Consider the following 13,720-nt stretch of genomic DNA (forward strand, 5'->3'; position numbering starts at 1 on the left):
ACCTTCTTTTCGCTCTAGGACGCATATTTAAGGAGATATGGCCAATTTAAGTTTTTCATATAAAAATTTGATTTTTTGAGGATTTTCATCAAGATTTTGAATTTTGGGGGGTGGTCACGAATTAACCTTCTTTTCGCTCTAGGACGCATATTTAAGGAGATATGGCCAATTTAAGTTTTTCATATGAAAAATTTCATTTTTTTGAGGATTTTCATTCAAATTTTGATTTTTGGGTGGTGGTCACGAATTAACTTTCTTTTCGCTCTAGGACGCATATTTAAGGAGATATGGCCAATTTAAGTTTTTCATATGAAAATTTTGATTTTTTTTGTATTTTCATCAAAATTTTGATTTTTTGGGGGTGGTCACGAATTAACCTTCTTTTCGCTCTAGGACGCATATTTAAGGAGATATGGCCATTTAAGTTTTGCATATGAAAAATTTGATTTTTTGAGGATTTTCATTAAAATTTTGAATTTTGGGGGGAGGTCACGAATTAACCTTCTTTTCGCTCTAGGACGCATATTTAAGGAGATATGGCCAATTTAAGTTTTTCATATAAAAAATTTGATTTTTTGAGGATTTTCATCAATATCTTGATTTTTTGGGGGTGGTCACGAATTAACCTTCTTTTCGCTCTAGGACGCATATTTAAGGAGATATGGCCAATTTAAGTTTTTCATATGAAAAATTTGATTTTTGGAGGATTTTCATTAATATTTCGAATTTTGGGGGGAGGTCACGAATTAACCTTCTTTTCGCTCTAGGACGCATATTTAAGGAGATATGGCCAATTTAAGTTTTTCATATGAAAAATTTGATTTTTCGAGGATTTTCATTGAAATTTTGATTTTTGGGGGGTGGTCACGAATTAACCTTCTTTTCGCTCTAAGACGCATATTTAAGGAGATATGGCCAATTTAAGTTTTTCATATGAAAAATTAGATTTTTCGAGGATTTTCATTCAAATTTTGATTTTTGGGGGGTGGTCACGAATTAACCTTCTTTTCACTCTAGGACGCATATTTAAGGAGATATGGCCAATTTAAGTTTTTCATATGAAAAATTTGATTTTTTTGAGGATTTTCATCAAAATTTTGATTTTTGGGGGGTGGTCACGAATTAACCTTCTTTTCGCTCTAGGACGCATATTTAAGGAGATATGGCCAATTTAAGTTTTTCATATATATTTTGATTTTTTGGGGGTGGTCACGAATTAACCTTCTTTTCGCTCTAGGACGCATATTTAAGGAGATATGACCAATTTAAGTTTTTCATATGAAAAATTTGATTTTTCGAGGATTTTCATTGAAATTTTGATTTTTGGGGGGTGGTCACGAATTAACCTTCTTTTCGCTCTAAGACGCATATTTAAGGAGATATGGCCAATTTAAGTTTTTCATATGAAAAATTAGATTTTTCGAGGATTTTCATTCAAATTTTGATTTTTGGGGGGTGGTCACGAATTAACCTTCTTTTCGCTCTAGGACGCATATTTAAGGAGATATGGCCAATTTAAGATTTTCATATATATTTTGATTTTTTGGGGGTGGTCACGAATTAACCTTCTTTTCGCTCTAGGACGCATATTTAAGGAGATATGGCCACTTTAAGTTTTTCATATGAAAAATTTGATTTTTCGAGGATTTTCATTGAAATTTTGATTTTCGGGGGGTGGTCACGAATTAACCTTCTTTTCGCTCTAAGACGCATATTTAAGGAGATATGGCCAATTTAAGTTTTTCATATGAAAAATTAGATTTTTCGAGGATTTTCATTCAAATTTTGATTTTTGGGGGGTGGTCACGAATTAACCTTCTTTTCGCTCTAGGACGCATATTTAAGGAGATATGGCCAATTTAAGTTTTTCATATATATTTTGACTTTTTGGGGGTGGTCACGAATTAACCTTCTTTTCGCTCTAGGACGCATATTTAAGGAGATATGGCCAATTTAAGTTTTTCATATGAAAAATTTGATTTTTCGAGGATTTTCATTGAAATTTTGATTTTTGGGGGGTGGTCACGAATTAACCTTCTTTTCGCTCTAAGACGCATATTTAAGGAGATATGGCCAATTTAAGTTTTTCATATGAAAAATTAGATTTTTCGAGGATTTTCATTCAAATTTTGATTTTTGGGGGGTGGTCACGAATTAACCTTCTTTTCGCTCTAGGACGCATATTTAAGGAGATATGGCCAATTTAAGTTTTTCATATATATTTTGACTTTTTGGGGGTGGTCACGAATTAACCTTCTTTTCGCTCTAGGACGCATATTTAAGGAGATATGGCCAATTTAAGTTTTTCATATGAAAAATTTGATTTTTCGAGGATTTTCATTGAAATTTTGATTTTTGGGGGGTGGTCACGAATTAACCTTCTTTTCGCTCTAAGACGCATATTTAAGGAGATATGGCCAATTTAAGTTTTTCATATGAAAAATTAGATTTTTCGAGGATTTTCATTCAAATTTTGATTTTTGGGGGGTGGTCACGAATTAACCTTCTTTTCGCTCTAGGACGCATATTTAAGGAGATATGGCCAATTTAAGTTTTTCATATAAAAAATTTGATATTTTGAGAATTTTCATCAAAATTTTGATTTTTTGGGGGTGGTCACGAATTGACCTTCTTTTCGCTCTGGGACGTATATTTAAGGAGATATGGCCAATTTAAGTTTTTCATATGAAAAATTTGATTTTTTGAGGAGTTTCATCAAAATTTTGATTTTGGGGGGTGGTCACGAATTAACCTTCTTTTCGCTCTAGGACGCATATTTAAGGAGATATGGCCAAAATTTTGATTTTTTGGGGGTGGTCACGAATTAAAGTCCTTTTCGCTCTAGGACGCATATTTAAGGAGATATCGCCAATTTAAGTTTTTCATATGAAAAATTTGATTTTTTGAGGTCACGAATTAACCTTCTTTTCGCTCTAGGACGCATATTTAAGGAGATATGGCCAATTTAAGTTCTTCATATAAAAAATTTGATTTTTTGAGGATTTTCATCAAAATTTTGATTTTTTGGGGGTGGTCACGAATTAACCTTCTTTTCGCTCTAGGACGCATATTTAAGGAGATATGGCCAATTTAAGTTTTTCATATGAAAAATTTGATTTTTTGAGGATTTTCATTAAAATTTTGATTTTTTGGGGGTGGTCACGAATTATCATTCTTTTCGCTCTAGGACGCATATTTAAGGAGATATGGCCAATTTAAGTTTTTCATATGAAAAATTTGATTTTTTGAGGATTTTCATTAAAATTTTGATTTTTTGGGGGTGGTCACGAATTAACCTTCTTTTCGCTCTAGGACGCATATTTAAGGAGATATGGCCAATTTAAATTTTTAATATGAAAAATTTGATTTTTCGAGGATTTTCATCAAAATTTTGAATTTTGGAGGGTGATCACGAATTAACCTTCTTTTCGCTCTAGGACGCATATTTAAGGAGATATGGCCAATTTAAGTTTTTCATATGAAAAATTTGATTTTTTGAGGATTTTCATTAAAATTTTGATTTTTTGGGGGTGGTCACGAATTAACATTCTTTTCGCTCTAGGACTCATATTTAAGGAGATATGGCCAATTTAAGTTTTTCATATGAAAAATTTGATTTTTTGAGGATTTTCATTAAAATTTTGATTTTTGGGGGGTGATCACGAATTAACCTTCTTTTCGCTCTAGGACGCAGATTTAAGGAGATATGGCCAATTTAAGTTTTTCATATGAAAAATTTGATTTTTTGAGGATTTTCATTAAAATTTTGATTTTTGGGGGGGTGGTCACGAATTAACCTTCTTTTCGCTCTAGGACGCATATTTAAGGAGATATGGCCAATTTAAGTTTTTCATATGAAAAATTTGATTTTTTGAGGATTTTCATCAAGATTTTGAATTTTGGGGGGTGGTCACGAATTAACCTTCTTTTCGCTCTAGGACGCATATTTAAGGAGATATGGCCAATTTAAGTTTTTCATATGAAAAATTTCATTTTTTTGAGGATTTTCATTCAAATTTTGATTTTTGGGTGGTGGTCACGAATTAACTTTCTTTTCGCTCTAGGACGCATATTTAAGGAGATATGGCCAATTTAAGTTTTTCATATGAAAAATTTGATTTTTTGAGTATTTTCATCAAAATTTTGATTTTTTGGGGGTGGTCACGAATTAACCTTCTTTTCGCTCTAGGACGCATATTTAAGGAGATATGGCCATTTAAGTTTTGCATATGAAAAATTTGATTTTTTGAGGATTTTCATTAAAATTTTGAATTTTGGGGGGAGGTCACGAATTAACCTTCTTTTCGCTCTAGGACGCATATTTAAGGAGATATGGCCAATTTAAGTTTTTCATATAAAAAATTTGATTTTTTGAGGATTTTCATCAATATTTTGATTTTTTGGGGGTGGTCACGAACTAACCTTCTTTTCGCTCTAGGACGCATATTTAAGGAGATATGGCCAATTTAAGTTTTTCATATGAAAAATTTCATTTTTTTGAGGATTTTCATTCAAATTTTGATTTTTGGGTGGTGGTCACGAATTAACCTTCTTTTCGCTCTAGGACGCATATTTAAGGAGATATGGCCAATTTAAGTTTTTCATATGAAAAATTTGATTTTTGGAGGATTTTCATTAATATTTTGAATTTTGGGGAGAGGTCACGAATTAACCTTCTTTTCGCTCTAGGACGCATATTTAAGGAGATATGGCCAATTTAAGTTTTTCATATGAAAAATTTGATTTTTCGAGGATTTTCATTGAAATTTTGATTTTTGGGGGGTGGTCACGAATTAACCTTCTTTTCGCTCTAAGACGCATATTTAAGGAGATATGGCCAATTTAAGTTTTTCATATGAAAAATTAGATTTTTCGAGGATTTTCATTCAAATTTTGATTTTTGGGGGGTGGTCACGAATTAACCTTCTTTTCGCTCTAAGACGCATATTTAAGGAGATATGGCCAATTTAAGTTTTTCATATGAAAAATTTGATTTTTTTGAGGATTTTCATCAAAATTTTAATTTTTTGGGGGTGGTCACGAATTAACCTTCTGTTCGCTCTAGGACGCATATTTAAGGAGATATGGCCAATTTAAGTTTTTCATATGAAAAATTTGATTTTTTGAGTATTTTCATCAAAATTTTGATTTTTTGGGGGTGGTCACGAATTAACCTTCTTTTCGCTCTAGGACGCATATTTAAGGAGATATGGCCATTTAAGTTTTGCATGTGAAAAATTTGATTTTTTGAGGATTTTCATTAAAATTTTGAATTTTGGGGGGAGGTCACGAATTAACCTTCTTTTCGCTCTAGGACGCATATTTAAGGAGATATGGCCAATTTAAGTTTTTCATATAAAAAATTTGATTTTTTGAGGATTTTCATCAATATTTTGACTTTTTGAGGTCACGAATTAACCTTCTTTTCGCTCTAGGACGCATATTTAAGGAGATATGGCCAATTTAAGTTCTTCATATGAAAAATTTCATTTTTTTGAGGATTTTCATTCAAATTTTGATTTTTGGGTGGTGGTCACGAATTAACCTTCTTTTCGCTCTAGGACGCATATTTAAGGAGATATGGCCAATTTAAGTTTTTCATATGAAAAATTTGATTTTTGGAGGATTTTCATTAATATTTTGAATTTTGGGGGGAGGTCACGAATTAACCTTCTTTTCGCTCTAGGACGCATATTTAAGGAGATATGGCCAATTTAAGTTTTTCATATGAAAAATTTGATTTTTCGAGGATTTTCATTGAAATTTTGATTTTTGGGGGGTGGTCACGAATTAACCTTCTTTTCGCTCTAAGACGCATATTTAAGGAGATATGGCCAATTTAAGTTTTTCATATGAAAAATTAGATTTTTCGAGGATTTTCATTCAAATTTTGATTTTTGGGGGGTGGTCACGAATTAACCTTCTTTTCGCTCTAAGACGCATATTTAAGGAGATATGGCCAATTTAAGTTTTTCATATAAAAAATTTGATATTTTGAGAATTTTCATCAAAATTTTGATTTTTTGGGGGTGGTCACGAATTGACCTTCTTTTCGATCTGGGACGTATATTTAAGGAGATATGGCCAATTTAAGTTTTTCATATGAAAAATTTGATTTTTTGAGGAGATTCATCAAAATTTTGATTTTGGGGGGTGGTCACGAATTAACCTTCTTTTCGCTCTAGGACGCATATTTAAGGAGATATGGCCAATTTAAGTTTTTCATATGAAAAATTTGATTTTTTGAGGTCACGAATTAACCTTCTTTTCGCTCTAGGACGCATATTTAAGGAGATATGGCCAATTTAAGTTCTTCATATAAAAAATTTGATTTTTTGAGGATTTTCATCAAAATTTTGATTTTTTGGGGGTGGTCACGAATTAACCTTCTTTTCGCTCTAGGACGCATATTTAAGGAGATATGGCCATTTAAGTTTTTCATATGAAAAATTTGATTTTTTGAGGATTTTCATCAAAATTTTGATTTTTTGGGGGTGGTCACGAATTAACCTTCTTTTCGCTCTAGGACGCATATTTAAGGAGATATGGCCAATTTAAGTTTTTCATATAAAAAATTTGATTTTTTGAGGATTTTCATCAAAATTTTGATTTTTTGGGGGTGGTCACGAATTAACCTTCTCTTCGCTCTAGGACGCATATTTAAGGAGATATGGCCAAATTGAGTTTTTCATATAAAAAATTTGATTTTTTGAGGATTTTCATCAAAATTTTGATTTTTTGGGGGTGGTCACGAATTAACCTTCTTTTCGCTCTAGGACGCATATTTAAGGAGATATGGCCAATTTAAGTTCTTCATATAAAAAATTTGATTTTTTGAGGATTTTCATCAAAATTTTGATTTTTTGGGGGTGGTCACGAATTAACCTTCTTTCGCTCTAGGACGCATATTTAAGGAGATATGGCAATTTAATTTTTTCATATGAAAAATTTGATTTTTTGAGGATTTTCATCAAAATTTTGATTTTTTGGGGGTGGTCACGAATTAACCTTCTTTTCGCTCTAGGCCGCATATTTAAGGAGATATGGCCCATTTAAGTTTTTCATATGAAAAATTTGATTTTTTGAGGATTTTCATTAAAATTTTTAATTTTGGGGTTGGTCACGAATTAACCTTCTCTTCGCTCTAGGACGCATATTTAAGGAGATATGGCCAAATTGAGTTTTTCATATAAAAAATTTGATTTTTTGAGGATTTTCATCAAAATTTTGATTTTTTGGGGGTGGTCACGAATTAACCTTCTTTTCGCTCTAGGACGCATATTTAAGGAGATATGGCCAATTTAAGTTTTTAATATGAAAAATTTGATTTTTCGAGGTATTTCATTGAAATTGTGATTTTCGGGGGGTGGTCACGAATTAACCTTCTTTTCGCTCTAAGACGCATATTTAAGGAGATATGGCCAATTTAAGTTTTTCATATGAAAAATTAGATTTTTCGAGGATTTTCATTCAAATTTTGATTTTTGGGGGGTGGTCACGAATTAACCTTCTTTTCGCTCTAGGACGCATATTTAAGGAGATATGGCCAATTTATGTTTTTCATATATATTTTGATTTTTTTGGGGGTGGTCACGAATTAACCTTCTTTTCGCTCTAGGACGCATATTTAAGGAGATATGGCCAATTTAAGTTTTTCATATGAAAAATTTGATTTTTTTGAGGATTTTCATTCAAATTTTGATTTTTGGGGGGTGGTCACGAATTAGCCTTATTTTCGCTCTAGGACGCAGATTTAAGGAGATATGGCCAATTTAAGTTTTTCATATGAAAAATTAGATTTTTCGAGGATTTTCATTCAAATTTTGATTTTTGGGGGGTGGTCACGAATTAACCTTCTTTTCGCTCTAGGACGCGTATTTAAGGAGATATGGCCAATTTAAGTTTTTCATATATATTTTGATTTTTTTGGGGGTTGTCACGAATTAACCTTCTTTTCGCTCTAGGACGCATATTTAAGGAGATATGGCCAATTTAAGTTTTTCATATGAAAAATTTGATTTTTTGAGGATTTTCATTCAAATTTTGATTTTTGGGGGGTGGTCACGAATTAACCTTCTTTTCGCTCTAGGACGCATATTTAAGGAGATATGGCCAATTTAAGTTTTTCATATATATTTTGATTTTTTTGGGGGTGGTCACGAATTAACCTTCTTTTCGCTCTAGGACGCATATTTAAGGAGATATGGCCAATTTAAGTTTTTCATATGAAAAATTTGATTTTTTGAGGATTTTCATCAAAATTTTGATTTTTTGGGGGTGATCACGAATTAACCTTCTTTTCGCTCTAGGACGCATATTTAAGGAGATATGGCCAATTTAAGTTTTTCATATGAAAAATTTGATTTTTTGAGGATTTTCATTAAAATTTTGATTTTTGTGGGGTGGTCACGAATTAACCTTCTTTTCGCTCTAGGACGCATATTTAAGGAGATATGGCCAATTTAAATTTTTAATATGAAAAATTTGATTTTTCGAGGATTTTCATCAAAATTTTGAATTTTGGAGGGTGATCACGAATTAACCTTCTTTTCGCTCTAGGACGCATATTTAAGGAGATATGGCCAATTTAAGTTTTTCATATGAAAAATTTGATTTTTCGAGGATTTTCATTGAAATTTTGATTTTTGGGGGGTGGTCACGAATTAACCTTCTTTTCGCTCTAAGACGCATATTTAAGAAGATATGGCCAATTTAAGTTTTTCATATGAAAAATTAGATTTTTCGAGGATTTTCATTAAAATTTTGGTTTTTTGGGGGTGGTCACGAATTAACCTTCTTTTCGCTCTAGGACGCATATTTAAGGAGATATGGCCATTTAAGTTTTTCATATGAAAAATTTGATTTTTTGAGGATTTTCATCAAAATTTTGATTTTTGGGGGGTGGTCACGAATTAACCTTCTTTTCGCTCTAGGACGCATATTTAAGGAGATATGGCCAATTTAAGTTTTTCATATGAAAAATTTGATTTTTCGAGGATTTTCATCAAAATTTTGAATTTTGGAGGGTGATCACGAACTAACCTTCTTTTCGCTCTAGGATGCATATTTATGGAGATATGGCCAATTTAAGTTTTTCATATGAAAGATTTGATTTTTCGAGGATTTGCATCAAAATTTTGAATTTTGGGGGGTGATCACGAATTAACCTTCTTTTCGCTCTAGGACGCATATTTAAGGAGATATGGCCAATTTAAGTTTTTCATATGAAAAATTTGATTTTTCGAGGATTTTCATCAAAATTTTGAATTTTGGAGGGTGATCACGAATTAACCTTCTTTTCGCTCTAGGACGCATATTTATGGAGATATGGCCAATTTAAGTTTTTCATATGAAACATTTGATTTTTGGAGGATTTTCATCAAAATTTTGAATTTTGGGGGGTGATCACGAATTAACCTTCTTTTCGCTCTAGGACGCATATTTAAGGAGATATGGCCAATTTAAGTTTGTCATATGAAACATTTGATTTTTGGAGGATTTTCATTAAAATTTTGATTTTTGGTGGGTGGTCACGAATTAACCTTCTTTTCGCTCTAAGACACATATTTAAGGAGATATGGCCAATTTAAGTTTTTCATATAAAAAATTTGATTTTTTGAGGATTTTCATTAAAATTTTGATTTTTGGGGGGTGGTCACGAATTAAAGCCCTTTTCGCTCTAGGACGCTTTGTTTAGGAGATATGGGCAAAATAAGCTTTTCGTATAAAAATTTCAATTTTTTTAGGTTTAGGGTGGATTTTTCAATTTTTTGGGGTGGTCACGAATTAAAGTCCTTTTCCCTCTACGATGCTTAGTTTAGGAGATATGGGCAAAATAAGTTTTTCATATAAAAATTTCAATTTTTTTAGATTTTGGGAGGATTTTTAAATTTTTTGGGGGTGGTCACGAATTAAAGTCCTTTTCGCTCTAGGACGCTTAGTTTAGGAGATATGGGCAAAAGAAGTTTTTCATATTAAAATTTCAAATTTTTTGGGTTTTGGGTGGATTTTTCAATTTTTTGGGGGTGGTCACGAATTAAAGTCTTTTTCGCTCTAGAACGCTTAGTTTAGGAGATATGGGCAAAAGAAGTTTTTCATAGAAAAATTTCAATTTTTTTAGGTTTTGGGTGGATTTTTCATTTTTTTGGGGGTGGTCACGAAGAGCGTTGCCAGAATTGTTTCATCAAAAACCGCTAGATTTGTCCAAAAAACTAGCCAAAAAAGCTAAACAATTTTAAAAAATAGCTAGAAAAAAAGCTAAATTTTTTTGTATCAAAAGTCACATTTTGGATATTTAACAAACTTAAAGGCTTTATTTCACTTAAAATGTATATTTTTTTAATTGTATGCATTTTATTTCCATTTCTGTGAGACTGTAAGAAAATCTATGTCACATTAGCTCTGTTTGCGTACTCGATACATTTTGATTATTATTTTTACTGGAAATCCTTCATTTATATTTCCTAGTAAAAACTTTTTTCCCGGTAAACTTGCAAGTATCAGCTGGTTAATCATCAACAAGTCGAATGTCACATAGAACTGCATTAGAAATTATTTATATATTTCGTTTTAACTGAATTAATGATAAATTCGTGAACGTGTACACTTCTCCTAATATTACCCAAGAGAATAAAACCCATTCTGTCTTTATATACTGAATAACTTTTATTCGAAAATTTCCCATACAAACCTATTGTCCAATTTTCGTAAATGTTAATCCATTCCATTAATAAATAGCAGATTTGTTTTGATCCTATCACTACACGAATTTTTTATTGCATTTTTTATGTTAAAAAATAATACCAGATTCAAAACTTTATTTCCTTAATTATTTCTATGTTCGGTTCCAAAGATTTTGTACACTAATGGTTTTGGTATTGATTCAGAGTCAAATTTGAATTTATTCGTTTTTTCAGCTTTTTCTTCATGAGCTATCACAGTGCTTTAAAAACGTGCTAACGACAACTTAAATTTCAAAGTTCAGACTCGACTTTAAGTAGAAATTATTCTGTGTATACGTTTTTAAAATAAAATGTTGAAAATCCGCTTCTATTTTTGAACGCTATTTTCGTTTGTGATCAAGATACAAAAACTCCACCAATTTAAAGACTATTTAATTCATTTTAAGAATTTTTTAGAATTGACCCTAGCCTTCTTTCATGAAAAGATACCCATTTTTAAGTTGAATCACTTAACTATAAGGACAAAACGATTTTATCGGCTGTTTTCCTTAAACAGTTTGTAAAGGGTGATTTGTTAAGAGCTTGATAACTTTTTTTTTTAAAAAACGCATAAAATTTGCAAAATCTCATCGGTTCTTTATTTGAAACGTTAGATTGGTCCATGACATTTACTTTTTGAAGATAATTTCATTTAAATGTTGACCGCGGCTGCGTCTTAGGTGGTCCATTCGGAAAGTCCAATTTTGGGCAACTTTTTCGAGCATTTCGGCCGGAATAGCCCGAATTTCTTCGGAAATGTTGTCTTCCAAAGCTGGAATAGTTGCTGGCTTATTTCTGTAGACTTTAGACTTGACGTAGCCCCACAAAAAATAGTCTAAAGGCGTCAAATCGCATGATCTTGGTGGCCAACTTACCGGTCCATTTCTTGAGATGAATTGTTCTCCGAAGTTTTCCCTCAAAATGGCCATAGAATCGCGAGCTGTGTGGCATGTAGCGCCATCTTGTTGAAACCACATGTCAACCAAGTTCAGTTCTTCCATTTTTGGCAACAAAAAGTTTGTTAGCATCGAACGATAGCGATCGCCATTCACCGTAACGTTGCGTCCAACAGCATCTTTGAAAAAATACGGTCCAATGATTCCACCAGCGTACAAACCACACCAAACAGTGCATTTTTCGGGATGCATGGGCAGTTCTTGAACGGCTTCTGGTTGCTCTTCACTCCAAATGCGGCAATTTTGCTTATTTACGTAGCCATTCAACCAGAAATGAGCCTCATCGCTGAACAAAATTTGTCGATAAAAAAGCGGATTTTCTGCCAACTTTTCTAGGGCCCATTCACTGAAAATTCGACGTTGTGGCAGATCGTAAGTCTATTCATGATGAAATGTCAAAGCATACTGAGCATCTTTCTCTTTGACACCATGTCTGAAATCCCACGTGATCTGTCAAATACTAATGCATGAAAATCCTAACCTCAAAAGAATCACCCTTTATAAGAGAAAGTCACAAATACTATTATAACCAAAATTCGCATTCGTATTTTAATGACATGAACTCTTTGGCCTCACGACAATATTTTTTCAGTGTACAAAGCAATTCACATCTACTATTTTAATTTAGTAATATCATAATAACTTTAGAATATTATAATAACATAAAAAGGATAAACGATTCAAATGCTAATATTCCTAATAATTTACTGACAGTTTATATAAGGAATTTGGGAAGAATGGGAAGAATTTTGCTCTTCCAAGGTGATCCGGAGGTCAAATCTGGTGATCGGTTTATATGGGGCCTATATATAATTATGGACCGATATCGATCAATTTTTGCATGGGTGTTTGAGGCCATATATTAACATCACGTACCAAATTTCAACTGAATCAGATGAATTTTGGTCTTCTAAGAGGCTCCGGAGGTCAAATCTGGTGATCGTTTTATATGGGGACTAGATATAATTATGGACCGATATGGACCAATTTTTGCATGGTGGTTAGAGACCATATACTAACACCATGTACCAAATTTCAGCCGGATCGGATGAAATTTGCTTCTCTTAGAGGCTCCGCAAGCCAAATCGGGGGATCGGTTTATATGGGGGCTATATATAATTATGAACCGATGAGAACCAATTTTTGCGTGGTTGTTAGAGACCATATACTAACACCATGTACCAAATTTCAGCCGGATCGGATGAAAATTGTTTCTCTTAGAGGCTCTGCAAGCCAAATCGGGGGATCGGTTTATATGGGGAATATATATAATTATGGACCGATGTGGACCAATTTTTGCATGGTTGTTAGAGACCATATACTAACACCATGTACCAAATTTCAGCCGGGTCGGATGAAATTTGCTTCTTTTAGAGGCCTCCCAAGCCAAATTTGGGGGTCCGTTTATATGGGGACTATACGTAAAAGTGGACCGATATGGCCCATTTGCAATACCATCCGACCTACATCCATAAGCGTAGGAAGGCCTCTGGGGAGGGGGCTTAGACCCCCCCAGAAAAATTTTAGCCCCCCCCAGAATTTGAAACTCTATTTATGATTTTCCATTTTTCAATAAATGTCAATAGTTTTGTTTTTTAATTTTTATAAAAATTAAACAAGTATATACAATCGCACAAAGTTCCGCTAAAGACTTTCATGAACAATCGAACTACTTGGGTTGTGGTAGCAGTTGCCGATGGCAATGTTTCAAGTCAGATATTTATGAAATAAAGCTGTGGTTGAACTTATGATTGATTTAGTTTAGTCAATTTAATTAAACAAATAGTAATTGATATTAAAACTATTTTTTCATAAATTAATATCTTAATAATGCTGCGAAAAAGCGTCGCCAAAAAAGTAGTGAAAATGTTCTTTTTGGTCTAGAAGTGGTGCAAAATTGGCGGAGAAGCAATGAATGTAATATGAGCTTGTCATGGGACAAATGTCCACCGTTTCAACAGCCGTTGCAATGAATTTGCATCACTTCTTAATGTGAGATCCGAATTCAGTGTTTTGAATGTGAATTAAAAAATTTTGTGATAT

The sequence above is a fragment of the Haematobia irritans genome, chromosome 2 (assembly GCF_050003625.1).
Source record: "Haematobia irritans isolate KBUSLIRL chromosome 2, ASM5000362v1, whole genome shotgun sequence".
In the NCBI taxonomy this organism is placed as follows: Eukaryota; Metazoa; Arthropoda; class Insecta; order Diptera; family Muscidae; genus Haematobia; species Haematobia irritans.